The following is a 16,474-nucleotide window of genomic DNA, read 5'->3' on the forward strand; positions in this document are numbered from 1 at the left end:
CCGATCACAATTGTTAGTTGAGTTGGGCAGTTCGATAATAACAGCAACTCTGTCTACTCACCGATATCATGGTGAATATTCACACATTTGGCTAATTGAAATGTCAGATGAATCTTAACAATCCCAAACTTCTTCACACACACACACACACACACACACACACACACACACACACACACACACACACACACTCACTTAACTCTCTGACCTGAACACTCTGTCTGTCTCTCTCCTTCTATCTGTCTCTCAGTCACTTTCCCTTTTCAAAACGGCAAGAAACACCAGGCTTGATGTGTGTGTGTGTGTGTGTGTGTGTGTGTGTGTGTGTGTGTGTGTGTGTGTGTGTGAAACCGGTTGACAGGCGAGTAGTCATCCATATCGAGCAAGCCAGCTGTTCCTGTGCTTTGATAGAGCTTGTGTGTGTGTGTGTGTGTGTGTGTGTGTGTGTGTGTGTGTGTGTGTGTGTGTGTGTGTGTGTGTGTGTGTGTGTGTGCAGCACTCCAAATGAGCCCGAGATGGAGCTTTGAGCATATGGCACCGGGAAGGAGGAAGCAAAAAGGGAGACAGGGAGGGAATTAAAATCTACTTTACTTTCAACACTTTCTTGCGGAGGGGTGAGAACGAGAGTAAGTACATTCATGGCCGTGAGTGCTTTCTCTCACTTTGTTTTCACCCACACACCCATGGATGCCGCCGTTATCGCCCCTGCTCACCGTTTAGTTTTCCACTCCTCTCATATTTATTCCGGGGGAGAATTTATTGGAAGGAAAATGCAAACTGGATGCAGGAACCGAGGGGGGAGGAGAGGGTGTGAGAGAGAGAGAGACGGAGGGGAGACGGATGATAAGAAAGCGGGGGGGACGAGGCACGGAGACTAAGGAGGGATAGAGGGAGACAATGAGCGACTGATTACAGCACCTTATCATCGCTGTGTTTGTTCTGGTGAGATGAGTTATTGGATGTGTTCTGCAGCCTAAACGGCAACGCGGAGGATTGTAAACGCCAAACGGAAGACTCTGAGAGTCCTGCTGCTCCTTTTATGTCAAGGAACCGGGGCAACATGTCCACACTTTACCTCTGATTGGTGAACCAAACGTCTGGCAACATAGTCACAGGACCAGAGGCCCCACGATACCATAGAGTCAGGACACTTGAGGCACAATACAAAATGATTGCGATTGAAAACATTTAGTGATATGCTGAGTATTGCGATATCAATTGGGACATATTGGGATTTATTACCCGTTTTGCAACTGTAAATTAAAAACTGTTTTATCTAATAAGATAAAGCTTTCACTCGGTTGATCTCCCTTCAATCCATTTCTAATAGGCCTATAGCCAATGAACTCAAATATCTATTATCATCATCAACTATTTATAAAGACACAAAGATTGTATTTGTATTAATAAAAAATCTTAACATTAGTCATTTTAATTCTATTTTATAAGCTGCTTAGAGCTAGTGTTTGTCAGTTAAACAGGTCATAATTCACTCTCTAATATCTATTTATGTTGCTGTCAAAACAACTGTAGTTCTACACAGTTTTACTAGATTACATATAAAACACATCATGATAAACTTTATAAATGTCTTTCGTTCAATACTCATTTTTACTGACTGGAACTTGAACGCACCACAGCGTACAACAACAACAGCTGTTGCTGTCAGAGTAGTAACAACAGTAGCAGCTCTTCTCACTGTCACACTAGCATCTAAGAGTTAATGCCGATCTACAGATCGATGACGATCACACTATGATGGTTAAACTGACTCCCCGGTCATTTACTGTATCCAAAATGCTCCCACACTGCCGATTTAAGGCACTTTTTGGCGGACATGAGGCTGGAGTGTTGGTTCGTCCCCAGGTATCAGTGGTCGTCCTGATCACGAGAAGATCTTTTGAAGTCAAGCAGCAGGGTTGAGTTTCCATTTAACCCTTTTCAAGTTAGTTCAGGTGCAATGAGTGTGTGTGACATACCCAGTATTTGGCTCACAGTTCTGTTATTGAATGCTCAGTATTTTTGCGATTGTGTGTCGAATGGTGTGTGTGTGTGTGTGTGTGTGTGTGTGTGTGTATGTGTGTGTGTGTGTGTGTGTGTGTGTGTGTGTGTGTGTGTGTGTGTGCAATAAGCCTTTAAACTGCTGTGGAAGCTTTCTGTTAGCACTATAGAATTATTGATTCGGGCCTGTTATTCCCAAGTGTGTGTGAGAGAGAGAGAGAGAGAGAGAGAGAGAGAGAGAGAGAGAGAGATAACACTATTGATCTTTTCCTAACAGTTACAGTAGGCTTAAATCTACCTCTAGACAAGCGCACACACACACACACACACACACACACACACACACACACACACTGCATGCTATTTTACTTTGGACTAATCCAGAGTGACATATTATGAAGTGTAGCTGTTAATACTGCAGTGTCATTGCATATTCAAGCAACAATCATTTCAAGGTAAAGTTTCTCTGAGCTCCCCTCAGATCTGTGTGTAACACCCGGATGAACCAGCAGGAGTTCTAACATCACAACCAGTTTGAAGCCAAATCGCGGTCCAGCGTGAGACTAGCGCGTGATGCAGGAACTTCTTCCTCCAGCGCGCGTAGGAGACGTATTGTGCTGAGTAGGTAATAGGGATGATCTTATCTATTATCTCAAAAGGAAGAACAACTGTAAACGGTTGAGGGTAAACATTCACCACTTAACAGAAACACCTGCTTTCAGCTGCTGCTGGTGACATCCGGTTGTCTCCGCTGCACTCTCACTCGGGGCAAACAATACTCGAGTGGAGTGGATAAACAAGTGTATCTGTGAGGCAACAAGGTAAACACCGAGGTGACAGGTGACACTTCCAACGGCGCCGTGACAAGTTTCATTTACATGTAGCTCAAGGTACAGAGCCGGTGTAATTTCACAGCGATTTGAGGGCTTTCCGTGAGGGGTTTTTTTCCGTGACGGCACACGCGGAGGTGCACTCGCCACTAATGTGGCGGTAAATAAGAAGCAGGGTAGACTAAGGCCTCCAGTCGGTAATCACCACGAGGCCAGCGGCAACCAAATCAATTCCGCTCTCAGAGAAAGCATTCGTTCACGCATCTTTGCATGAGAAGATCCTGCCTGACACACTCGCCTGGTGAGCGTTTACATTTATAACAACGGATGTCAGCTCAGGAAGCTGGCTGGACTGAATTCAGATGAAACATCTAACACGAGGCCTGTCGAAGTTGTTTCATCCGTTCAGAAAGCACCTCAGCGACGTGTATATATGCTGAACAGGTTATGCAGGGACAGAAGAGATGATGCCACTTTTACAAGGCAGTTTGAAACCTCAGCGATTAGGTTGTGTTTCATTAGGTTTTATTATTCCAAAATGTACCTTTTATAGTACTATTTTCTCCGACTTCAAAAGATCAAAGACAGCCGTGCTTGGATTTAATAAATTAACCGGCCCCATCTCTCTCACTTCGAGACACTTGAGCAAAGTGCAAATAGCGCAAAACCGTCACCTGAAGTTGCCTGGAATATTTTAGCAGCTGACTATAGTTCTGATCGGTTGAACGCGTAATTTCGGCACCTGTGCGGCTGCCGCCTGAGGGAAGGCGGCGATAAGTGTTGCTCGAAGGTGCCAAGATGATGTCATACGCTTATTTGCATATTCATTTGCCACATCAGGCATCTTTGAGTTGGATAAACCGGTGCAAATCGCTGCACACATTTGTGGACAAATGCTTGTGGAGTCAACACATCGATATCCCTCTGCCATGGTTATTACAATAACGGTATTTTTTTTCTCCCTTGACTGTGTTTTTATTTAGCTATATAGTGGTTACTCTACTGTCAGGAGTACTTAGAATATAAAAACATTTTAATGTCATCATGTATAAAGGCTTTGATTACTAGAGGGTTTTCTTTGCCCCACACAACGTTACAATATATGAAGGAATCAGAATGCATGAAACAGTTGCAGAATGTAAACATTTTTTGTTGTGCAAACTGCAACGTAGTAAAAACAGAACTTAAAGTTTTACAATTTTAAGATAGTTGTATAAACACTATAAACTGACCTACACTGTTGTAGAAAGGTGGGCGACTGTATATGTAGCTCTGCTTCCAGCTTGCTTCATGTTGTTCATATAATGTTGGGATCGCAGTTTGACTGAAGTATTTTTGCCCCAGTAAGACGTACCTTGAATCCAGTGTTTTAATCGTACCTTGAATCCAGTGTTTTAATCGTACCTTGAATCCAGTATTTTAATAATACCTTGAATCCAGTGTTTTAATCATTGCTCTGAACTCGTCTTTCTTGACTGTCTGTATCGGGACCAAAGCTTCCAAACAGCAGACTCAGCTCCTCTCTTGGGCACACATTGTATTGATGCATCTCTGGTCTCTCTTTGTTCATCCTGCATCCTCTTTTCTGTTCTTTAATGTAACGTTACTGCAGCGACGGAGCCTCTCCCAGCTGTTAACAGACTAGCTAACGGGCTAGCTAGCGAGCTGTACCCAGCATGCTGTTCGGCGGTGTACTTTTATAAATGTACAATTATTCGTGTTACAAATTGTTTGTGTCACAAACTGTTGTGTGCCGTGGTGTTGCCCTGTTAAAGAGAGTTAGTTGTGGGTTATTAATTGTTGTGTTATGAAGTTATAACCATAACTTAGGGGTTCCTCGCAATACAAAACTAGCGTTAGCTCCGACCGTAGCGCTATTCGCACAAACAGTATATTTTGCTGCCTGTTGAAGAGTTACAGCAGTTGTTTCGGCTATGCACCGGTATGACGGCGTATGAAAAATTAATATCATACTGGAAATTAAAACCAGTATAACGGCATTAGCTGCACTAATCAATGTTGTCATACTAACAATGCATGAAATGGCTGTGTGTGATGTGAAAGAGGTTTCCTGTAGTGATGAACCCACAGAGAAATGTGGAGTCTTTTAGTGTCTTACAGCTCATTGTTTTGGTTTTACAGACGGCAACTTTACTGTTTAGGTTCCCTCTCAGCTCTCACACCAACCCTGTTACAAGCAACAGCAGACAGACAGAGTAGCTAGCCAGTGAGCATTAACAGCTATAGAGTCGGATATCTTCTTCAGGAGGTGGTGGAGACCAAAACTGAGCCAAAAGGCGTGTAAATATTGGGCTTAAAGTCATCAGGTGGACAGAATCACGACTCCAAACGAATGCTAATGTTGCTCTCTGTCTGCTAGATGGGCAGCTCTTTGATAACATTTTAGCATCTTTATTAGATGATACTATGTCAGTTCTTACTGCTAAACTGTATAATTATCATGCAAGATTCACAGACAAATATTGGCAAAGTCAGAGAAAAACAAAATGTATGTTGATGGCGTTAAAAGAATCTCTTTAAATCCCACCAGCGACGGCGTCTGCGAGCACAGCGAAGTGGTCACGAGAGAGAGGTTTCTACTGACTGAAATTAAGTGTGTGCAGTGGTAAAGTGTCTGAATTAACATGAGACCTATTCACAGAAAACACTGTTTTTTCAGTGAGCTGTGGATGCGGAGCCTCAGAATAATTTACTTTATACTGCAGAAGTCAACAAATGCTTAAGGAAGCTTTCCCCTGTTTGTCCATTCATTATCGTAACAGTGCAGATGGATAGCCGGGCGTTCGCGGGGGAACAGCGGTAAAAAAACGCGTTAGAGGGATGGGTGTGTATAAAATTACGGCATGTAGAAAATACATTCTCTGAGGAAATAAAAGAAGAGGCGAGAGAACGTGGCGACGAGGAGGGAGGGGAATAAAAATATTCTCTCACTTCCAGCAGAACTAGAAGAGAGTTATGAGGAGTCTGCCAATGCAGCAAACAGCTGGCCTCATTTGCATAATACCCATCAGGCCTCTCTTTCCCTCCGGCTGCTTGTCAACTCACGACCGAGACGTAACACGAATGAACACACACACACACACACACACACACACACGCCGCTGTCTTCCACCGTGTCGGCACCTGCCAATACATTTATATAGGCAGCAGGTATCTCTGATACTGTATCAAAGCTCAATGAAAGCCTTTTAACGCTTTCATTTATTAGGTTTTCATAGAGTTGCTAATTGCCTCTGCAGAGAGAGAGAGAGAGATGAAATGATTCAGCTTTTACGCTGATAATAAAATGATCATAAAACGGCCTTCTAGAAAACAAAGAATACAGACCGAGGAATCAAACTACTGCTGCGTGACTGCGGTGAGACAGAGAAGAGGGCGCTGAGGGAGAAATACACCGTAGCCAAAAGGCATGAAAGGGGAAGGCCTCCCATCAGAAGGTGCTGCCGGGGTGTCATCACAGCAATAGCTGCCCGGCAATAAGAGAGATCACACAGGGAGGGGGGGAAGCAGCAGCCTGGGCTCATCTCCACGGGGTTTTCAGGCTTCTGTATCTTAACAGCGAAGCTCATCTTTGAAACCAAGGAAAGCGAATAGAGTGTCGGCTTCAGCTTAAACGTTGCTGATGAAGTCCAAAGGACATTGCTATGTCTCCTTTTACATTTCACAGATTGCTTTCTCCTAAGAGAGCACACACACACACACACACACACACACACAGACAGAGTGGTAGTTTAATGATTGCGGCTGCCACAGAGCGGTTAGTTATTTAGCGATGCTGTTTAGAACAGAACATGATTGGAGACGAGCCGTTTGCCCCGAGGATTAACATTACAGCTCTTTTGGCCGGATTAGCTGCAATGATCAGCATTGATCTCTGCCGTCACTTTAAGAGGCCGACGGTGCGTATCATCGGCCCTCAAGAGTGCCGTCGTCTCTGACTCCTCAGTGAATCCCCTCCTTCACACCTCCTGAATCACACTTTTTTTTTTTTTTTTCAAAAGCCTGGCCGGCTGTTCTTTAAAATGTTCTGGCCGTGCACCGGCGGCGAACCCGAGGTCGGCGGTTCCAAGTCGGGGCAGGGCTGAGCGCTCGACACGCGGCGCCCGCTGATCACTGACCGCGGGGGGGTCGCTGCGGTCAATCCCCGGCTCTGCTGCTGCAGCCTCCACGCCGTCTGCCAGAGTGGGTCGGGGGCCTTTTAAGCGGCAGCAGCAGCATGTAGCCGGTGTCCCGGGTTCACGCTGTCAAGGATTTAATTCATAGTTTAAATCCGGAGTCGTCTGTGACATTTGAATAAAAGAAATATGAGCAGTGGTGGAAGAAGTATTCAGATCCTTTTGAAAGTAAATGCATAAATTTCACCGTGTAGTCAATAATAATTTAAACTGTAACTTAATTAAACCAAAGGCACTTAAAACAGTGAAAGTATCTCCTTTTAGAGTATAATAAATTATGTTGTGGAGTTCTTGTCATTGACTTGAACCTATAAGCAGCTTTTTAGTGTTGAGCTAATTTTAACATTTTTATATGCTGCCAAATAAAGTGTCTGTTTTATATTGTTCCATTGTTCCAGTAAGTCCATGTTTCTTGCTCTTACGAGGCTGTAGGCTACTTTACATGACACATTACATAACCCGCTGTTTAGTTATATGTGACTGAAGTACTTTATAGTAGTAATACTCATTTATCAAAAGAGGGATGCCATTTTTTAGGACATTTCTTAGAATATTTCCAAATTGAAGCTATTTATGTTGTCCGAAACTAGGGCTGCACGTAATGTATATTTTTCTTATCTATTAATCAAATTATTATTATTGTTTTGATTAGTCAATTAATGTAATGACTTGATTATTCTAACCATTCATCTATATATTCCTGATTGATTTGTATCAAGTAATTTACCCAAAACAATACAAAAGATATTTTCTTCTCTAAAAAACAAACCAAAGTGACGCGGTCACAGACCCTGTTTGTCATCTCCCTGATCAGGAAAATGCTGAACCTCTAATTCAAAAGGATTGCTGTGACTCATAAATGAATTTAATAACTGTATGACATAGCAACCCTTTCCCTTAACAGGACGATCAGTACTTTTACCTCAGTACTTGACTTGAAATGTTGATTTCCTCACTGGAGTAATATGTAGTCACAATAAGAGGAATAAGTGAAACGATTTACAGACTGTTGCAGTCTCTCTCATACATGGCCGTTAAAGTAAACTGAAAATATACAACAGCCGAATAACGACACTAGATGACGCATGGTGTAACGTTATGATACTATGACAGCAGCTATGCATACATTATTTTAACACGAACAACTACTGATTACTACTAACCCAAATACGTTCCGTGTGTTGATAATCCTAATGCATCATATTACGGGACACGTCTCCACAAACCGCTCCGGGATGCTTTCGCTTTTGGAAGTGTTCGTACCAGGCGGCAACATCCAGTTCTGAAGAGTGACGTCAATGGGAAGTGGCTTCAACTTGCCAGAGCCGTGTATGTCACTTCCTCTCACTGGTTGCAAAAAGTCAAGATGGCAACGGCCAAAACGCTGAACTCGAGGCTTCATAACGACAGTCCACAAACTAATGGGTGACGTCACGACGACTTGGACCACTTCTTATAAACAGTCTATGGTTCATACATCAGAATCACACTGCTGGGAGAAAGCCATATTTACAGAGCTCTATCTTGTTGGGCCTCTGTCTTAAACACCTCCATATCTTAAGAGGATCATGGGTAACGTTATGCAAATCAACCTAGTTTTATAATCAATTACGTCGGCGAGTCCTGACCACGTTGCTGATGTGGGATTGACGATGCCGTGCTGCTTTAATGCAATGACATTTATTCCCCAGGAAGCTCATCCGAGTTAATACTTCTACTTCTCCACCAGTAAAATATAATGAATAACAAGGCAGCTTCATCTCGGACGATAAAAAACTCAGTCCGAAACGGCTAATAAGATATCCGACTATTCCATAACAGCTCATGTCTGGCGCTCATAAAAATATGGTAATAAAAATCTTTATTACTCTTGGCGTTACAAAACAATACACGGTGAACCCCTACTGCTCGCTCTTTAGTATTATTCATTAGGTTCTGATACAGGCCAGTGGCTGTTCCTAACTCTGTGTACGTCTGTTTGTGTGTGTGTGTGTGTGTGTGTGTGTGTGTGTGTGTGGGGTAGGGCCTTTTAATAAAAAAATACCCCGCTGGGCTCTGCGTTGCCAGTTTGCCAATCAGAGCATAGCCACAATATGCAAATCACACACACACAGAGACGTACACACACACACACGCACACACACACGGACGTAAACACACAGACACACAGACACACACACACACACACACACACACACACACACACACAGGAGCAGACACACACACACTCACAGTGGGAGAAGGAGTGTTTTGATCTACCAGGGCCATTACAGACATTTTAAAATCCTATGAATATAAAAAGGAGAGAGAGGGAGAAGGGTGTGAGCGAGAGGGGGAAGATGAGAGAGACGGGCGAGAGAGCATCGCAGAAAGACAGAGAGGGAGGGAGGAGAGATAGGAGAGAGGGGAGGAAAGTGAGGGGAAACAAGGTTTTCTGTTTCGTTTTTTTTTTCTGTTTACGATTTAGTTCTCGGGGAGACGGAACGGGAGAATGCATCAGAGAGATTACACGGAAGATAGACGATTAAATGGCTCTCATGGTCTTTCTCTGCCAATTTCTTATTTCTATTTTTTTCGCATTGTTTCTTTTTTCAGTTTGGTGTATTGTTCCTTGATATTAGTCTGGCGGTGAGGGATGAAAGTCGGCCCAAATCCTGAGATTTATGGAAATGCTCAGTATCAATGAACAGGCAGCGTGATTGGTTGATTGAAAGAAAGGCATCCTGCAGTCCGAGCAAATGCCTCGTCATGGTGTGGCTACAGAGCCGACCACTCAAATTGACCTTAATGTTGGAGTCAACAGACACAAACTAACAACCACGACTGGTGACTCGGTTATTTGGTGGATGTGATGAATTATTAGACTGCAGGTACCAAATCGTCAGCTTCTAGAAGAACTGTTTGGTCTTCTATTATTTTTGAGATGAGAGGAGAGGAGAGGAGGGAGGAAAGAAGAGAGAAGAGTAAAGTAGACGAGAGGAGAGGAGAGGAGAGGAGAGGAGAGGAGAGGAGAGGAGAGGAGGGAGGAAGGAAAGAAGAGAGAAGAGTAAAGTAGACGAGAGGAGAGGAGAGGAAAAAAGAGGAGAGGAGAGGAGAGATGATATGAGACAAGAGGATGGGAGAGTTGGAGGAGAGGGAAGAGGAAAGGATAGAAGAGGGGAGAAGAGAAGAGAAGAGAGGAGAGAGGAGAGGCAGCTAATAGGGTGATTAGGGGGGTGGAGAGCTGCTGTTGAGAAAAAAGAGCCAGTGTTGGATTATTTTCTCCTCTTAAGAGCTTACAGAGAACCAGCCGGTGTTTTACACCTCAGCTCTTAAGACCCCCAAATCCCCCGATTTAGACTTAAACTGCATAGAGAGGGAGGAGAGGAAGAAGGGAGGATGAGCGAGAGAGGAAATAAAAGGAAAGTGGGGGAGTAGGAGAGAAAGTAATAGAAGATGAGTCAAGGAGGGAGATGAAGAGAGAGGGTCAGTGTTCATTTAGAGTATGTACTGTTGAAGTAATCGCACATCTTGAGCACACGCGAAACAATGTGTTTGGAGTAAACAGAAGAAAACTTTACAAAAGGGAAGGGAGACGTATATAGGTGTCATTTCCAGCTGATTAAGGGACGATCCCAGCCTCTGAATGACAAACAGTGAGCGTTTCTGCGTCACCCGGCGAGCGTTTCTGCACCGCCACGGTGTGAAATGCTCTGGCTGCAGTGTAAAAACACACACAGAGCTCATCTGCGTGGATGTCACCTGGTTTCATAGCTCCGTGGCTGTCAGGGCCGAGGGCCAACGCCGGCCCCTGCGATGGTGCTGAGATGTCTCTGCTGGGTGACTTGAGCTCATTCTGTAGCACGTTTCTTTCTACTAGACGGCGGAGAGAATGGAGTCAAGATGTCAATGTGTGACTAAGGGTGGGCGATTTGACCTAGAATGAATATTGCAGTATTTTTTTTTTTTTGCGATCTGTATTATTTTTTGCATTTAAAAAATATTTTTTTGCATTTTGTTTTATTATTTGGTCCAAATCAGACAGCAACCTCCGCTTCTGCTGAGTGAAGCCAATGCCTAAGTGTCTCAAAACCTGCGTTCTCTCTACTGGCCATCAGGGGGCGACTCCTCTGGTTGTAAAAAGAAGTCAGATTGTATAGAAGTCTATGAGAAAATGACTCTATTTATTCCCTCAGTAAACATTGTAAACATGAGTTTATGCCTAGCACCATGTATAAACATACCTTGTTATTGTGCATTCAATACTAAGCTATTAAAATATTACACAGGTTCATATATTCATGTTTTTATTTTAAACATGTGCACTGCCATTTAGAAACATACCTTGCATGATAATCATGCATACAAGCTATTCAAATTGACATTTTTATTTTAAACATAAATATGGAAACGAAAATGGGTGATGGCCTATTAGTGCCACTGCCATTCATAAACATACCTGTTATCTTGCATACAATACTGAACTATTAAAATAATGGACAGATTCATGTTAAGGGATTTTTTTTTTTTAAATTGTCTAATCTACCCAAACGTCTCAGTTTTAGGGGTTCTAAAACGCCAGGCTATTGTGGACGCCAGGCGTAAACGTAGCAAAAATCTTGTGTTTTAAAATGAAAAGACATTAGTATGTAGCCGAAAACACAAACATGCTGCTTTATCTTCGTCTTCTATTCAAGATTAGGCGTTCCAACAAGACTACATTATGTCTGAAGAGACAAAACGTGTAGTGATACTGGCGGCAAAAGTTCCACTTGTTAGCAAAATTATAGTGGAACCCATCTAAAGAAAAATTTGCATCATAGAAGATGATGTGTTCTGACTATGAAAGATATTTAGTTGTGTATTTTGCATGCTGTAGACATGCGGAGCCGAGATCTACCATGCTGTTTCAATACAGGCCAAAACCCCCCAAACTTCATAGGTTTTGTTGTTGTTGTCTTAGAAGTGTGTATTAATCTACACAAAACGTCCCATCAGTGTAAGAGACATTTGGTGGACGTGACGCCATTGATTTTGTTTACAAAAGGGACTCATTCAGCCCTCTGGGAATTTATGAAAGTGTGTGTCCGTGAATAAACACGCCCTATTGTACTCTCGAGAACCCCTCCGCCTTCCACCCCCCCCCCCCCCCCCCCCCCCCCCCCCACACACACACACACACACACACACACACACACACACACACACACACACACACACACACACACACCCACACCCACCCACCCCCCCTCTCAAGAGGCACTTATTTAGTTTGTACACAGGCGTCACACTGAGAACCACACACAGACGGACCACACACACAGCCAGCACAAGCACACACCTGTCAGTCATTCTCTTTTTATTCCCTAATTAAAAAAAGAGGTGGCGTGTGTGTGTGTGTGTGTGACTATATAAAGGCCTTTTTTTCTCCTTTAGTACAGGTATGTGTGCATGTGTTGCGTATATTAATAAAGGGGGGTTTTCTCCCCCACTGAACGGAGCGTGTCTCAAAGAGAGACAGAGTGTGCGTCGGTGTGTGTAGGAGGTGTTGTGTTCGCTATTAATCACAGCGGAGAATCTCCCTCCCCTGTTCGGGTAATACAGATGTCATCCAGAGCAGGAACTCCGGCATGCCGCTACCTGGCTGCTGCGTGCAGAAGTGGCTCCAGCAGTGTTGTTTATCTTGATAGAATTGAATTCAATTTTCTTAACATTATTATAGCATACCATACGGTAGCCATACGTTGCATTGGCCGCAGTCATGCAGCGTGCTCTGGAGATCCCGTGGAAATGGAGTGTCCAGGTTGCGTTGCAGAAGTGAGAAGGCTTCCGTTCAAAAAACAATTTGTTGCATTTGTAATAAAGCAAATTTACAAAAAAGAAATCCAGTCGAGGTGTGTCACCTTGCTCAACAGTATGTTGTGTGGTTCACTCTGTACGCCTACATAAAGACGGTAAATAAAAAGTCCACGGGTGAGTCGACTTCGCTAGTCGCTTCAAGTTCAGACATATCTGTAACAATAAGAGAGAGTGCAGAGAAAGCGTCAATATTTTAGACTACAGAGATTACAGCAAAAAAAAAGAAAAGGAAAACAACGAAGACTATTTGTTTACCTACACAAATAATAATAAATTGTCATTTTTTTCCTCACAAAATGAAAAAGGAATCAATAAGAGTATCGATAAGGAACCAAACCGATAAGCGGTTTCGATAAGAGTATAGTATCGATACAATTCTAACAATACCCATCCTTGGTTATGGGATACCATCCCTGGGTATTATGGAAACGGAAGAAACAAAGGATGAGTCAAGTTAGCAGAGAATTTGTCTTTGAAAGTACGATAAAAAGTGTCCAGCCATAGTAAGTCATCGACATCAGCTAGTTCAGATTGTTCTAGAAAAGCCAGAAGTGAAGTCGAGTCGACGAAGTCTAGAGACTTGTCTTTTTAATATTTATTACAGTTTGATTGGCTGTCAAACATCCTTTGTTGCACCTTACTTACTGCAGGATAAATGTCACCTCCATCACTCTTATTACGGTGGTGAGTGGCTCCATAATACGAACATAACTCTCAGCAATGCTTTGCTCAGTTTGAACAGAGGTCTAATACGGCAGAATAATTAATAACACCTGTGTGGGCGTGCTGGCCCTTTAACTCGACCAGAGACAGTTTAGTAGCTATGAATCATATAAAAAAAAAAAAAAATCAGCAGCAGAGTCACAAGATAAACATGCACTGCAAATTGAATCTAATAGATACAGAGCCAGCACACAGAATATGAAACAATTAAGCTACAATGCGTTAAACATGGGACGTTTGGAAGCAACACACGCAGCAACAAGTTAAGTGACATTATGGAGAAATGTCCACGGAGCGGCGGGACAAATGGTTCTCGAGGCCGACGGTCTCACTTGTCACGGATCGGAAGTATCTTTTCAGAGAAGAAGAGCCAGAAAAAGATGCTGTGATGGGGTGAGGGTGGGCTGGAAAGCTCTCGTCTTGGCACGCTGGATGGTGCACTTGGTGGAAAAAAAGAATTGATTCAATGGAAGGTCAGTGTTAGTGATTGTTGTTGCTGAGGAGATGAGGTACTGTGCTTCTTTTCACGTGTGACCGTGTGTGTCTTTGTTGTCTCTGCAAATCGATGTGTGGAGGCCGAGAGAAGAGAAAAGATCTGTTGAAAATGCGACGGGTTGGACGCTACAAGTTGTAAACCACCTTTACAAGTTGTAAAGGTGGTTTCAAAGGGGGATTATTGAATACATAAGCTTATAAAATAATGTACAAAGAAAGTTAATAAATATATTCCCTCTTAAAATAACAACATAGCATTTCAGCTATCGGCTTATCAATTTGTGAAGGAAACTTTCCTAATTTTCGTGGCACAGCTCCAGTAGATGGATGACTCCGGGTCCTGCTAATACAGATTGAAGTGTTTAGCTTGGCTAGCCGGCTCCAGGATGTGATCCATCAGAAAACAGGGCTAATGTTTTCAGCTAAACCACTCCTGGTGCAATTATATGGTCCACTGGCATTGATCATAGCTCCTCTTCTTCAATCTATTCTCCTCTATCCCTCTCTCGCCCCCTTTAATGGCTAAGTCGGTGTTAAATGTTTGATAAATGAGTTTTGAGACCGTTTTCCCATGGATTTATTAAAATTCTATAAAATCCTTCTTTTCTGTGTGTGTTTGTGCTAGTGGAAGAAAGTGACGGTGAAAGGTAGACTATTACACAGTGTGTGTGTGTGTGTGTGTGTGTGTGTGTGTGTGTGTGTGTGTGTGTGTGTGTGTATCTATCAAATACTCTGGTTAGTTTCGCTGTTTCTTCAGACATGCAACCCCTGAGATGTCACTGTGTTAATGCTAAAAAGGTAGCCAAATTAGCAAACCTATTTTCACATCCTGCAGATTCGGAGCAACACTGAAATAAATTTAAAGTAAAGTGTTTGCCATGTGACAAATGTAAGTTCAATATCAACACTCCATTTAGCTTTGTTTTAGTCACTAACTCCGGAGAAATGTATATATGTCTCATTAGCCGTTAGCTAGGAGTTTGACGCTCTTCACTAGCTAGCTGCTAGCTGTCTCTCTGCCATTCAGTGCTGAGCAGTAGCTTAAAGTGAGTTTATTGAAGCTTTTGAAAACAGTTGCTACTGCTTGAAACATAGTTTAGTGAGAGGCAAGACTAAACTGTATAGTGTGCTGTAAAACAGTAACGCTTAGCTAAAATAAGACTAACAGCTAGTGCTTTAGCCGCTAAAACCCTGCAGAGTTGGGGCGGAAAACTCTCTCTTTGGGACTATGATTGACCCCTTTCATGTCTAGTAATTGTGTTAATAAGAAAAAGTATTAATAAGTGAAACTTCCAAATCAAAATGTATAACGTAGCTCAGTTAGACGGTTGAATGTTGAGAAAGGGAAAGAAATAAAGAATATGAAGACACTATGCCAGAAGACACCAAAACATCCACACATACCACTTAGTTTGACCTTAAGAGGACCCTGTTTTAAAGTGGGGAACTACCACAATCTAAATCGGCTGGTCCTAAGTAAAGCATCGGATACACACAACAAAGACACAAGCACACACACGCACACACACACACACACACACACACACACACATGCACATGCTAGTTGAAGGCCAATTAGCGCTGGGTGAAAACTACGGGCTTTTTTGAAGCAATGTTTCAATGACGACATTTAATTGGATGGTAAATCAACTCCTTATCTGCCTCTCCACAGCTTGGTGTGGGGAGAATGAGATGGAGGAAGAGAGGGAGAGAAAGAGAGAGTGAGGCGGAAGAGGAAAAAAGGGACCGAGAGGAGGGGGGGAGGGCAGTGAGCAAGCAAAGAGACGAAGAGAGGCAGAACCTGTGTGTGTGTGTGTGTGTGTGTGTGTGTGTGTGTGTGTGTGTGTGTGTGTGTGTGTGTGTGTGTGTGCACTAGTATAAAGTAACCTTACCTTGCTAGAGTGGCAACTCTGAGACTCTGTAGAGACCTCGGCTGATAGGAGGCAGTTAGTAAAGACAACAGCAGAGGACTGCAACCATGGCCACTGTGACGGAAGTGCATCAAGGAAACCTACTGCTCAAGAAAAGCAGCATAAATGCTGCCGGGATGAGTCGACCAGTAGCTTAATTTTTGTTAACGTAATACTTCAAAAGATTAATGATTTTTCACTGCATTCTGACATACGGCCTAATTGTGACTCATTTAAACTACAATGGCTTGTGTTAAGGTGTCACAGTAAACCAGTTGGTAAGCACGCACAACACCAGGACCATTTACACCTTTTCCTACTGTGACAATGTTTATGCTGTGAAAAAGGCCAATTGTTTCTCACCAAAATGACCAAAATATCAGGTTATATTTGTCGGAAAAACATATATGAAATAATCACATATTCGCACATTATTTTTGGACATTTAACACGTATTTAAATCTGTGAAATCTTTGAGCAC

At 42.9% G+C, this 16,474-nt stretch overlaps 1 protein-coding gene across 1 annotated transcript in view; it reads left to right on the forward strand.

Moving 5' to 3' along the window:
- aff2 (AF4/FMR2 family, member 2) overlaps positions 1–16,474 on the forward strand; it is a 153,489-nt gene that overhangs the window by 51,672 nt on the left and 85,343 nt on the right. The gene's annotated exons all lie outside the window — the stretch shown is intronic.

Source organism: Cebidichthys violaceus, unplaced genomic scaffold, assembly GCF_023349555.1.
Source record: "Cebidichthys violaceus isolate CVI_PGR_0920_01 unplaced genomic scaffold, fCebVio1.0.p SCAF_2, whole genome shotgun sequence".
Taxonomy (NCBI): domain Eukaryota; kingdom Metazoa; phylum Chordata; class Actinopteri; order Perciformes; family Stichaeidae; genus Cebidichthys; species Cebidichthys violaceus.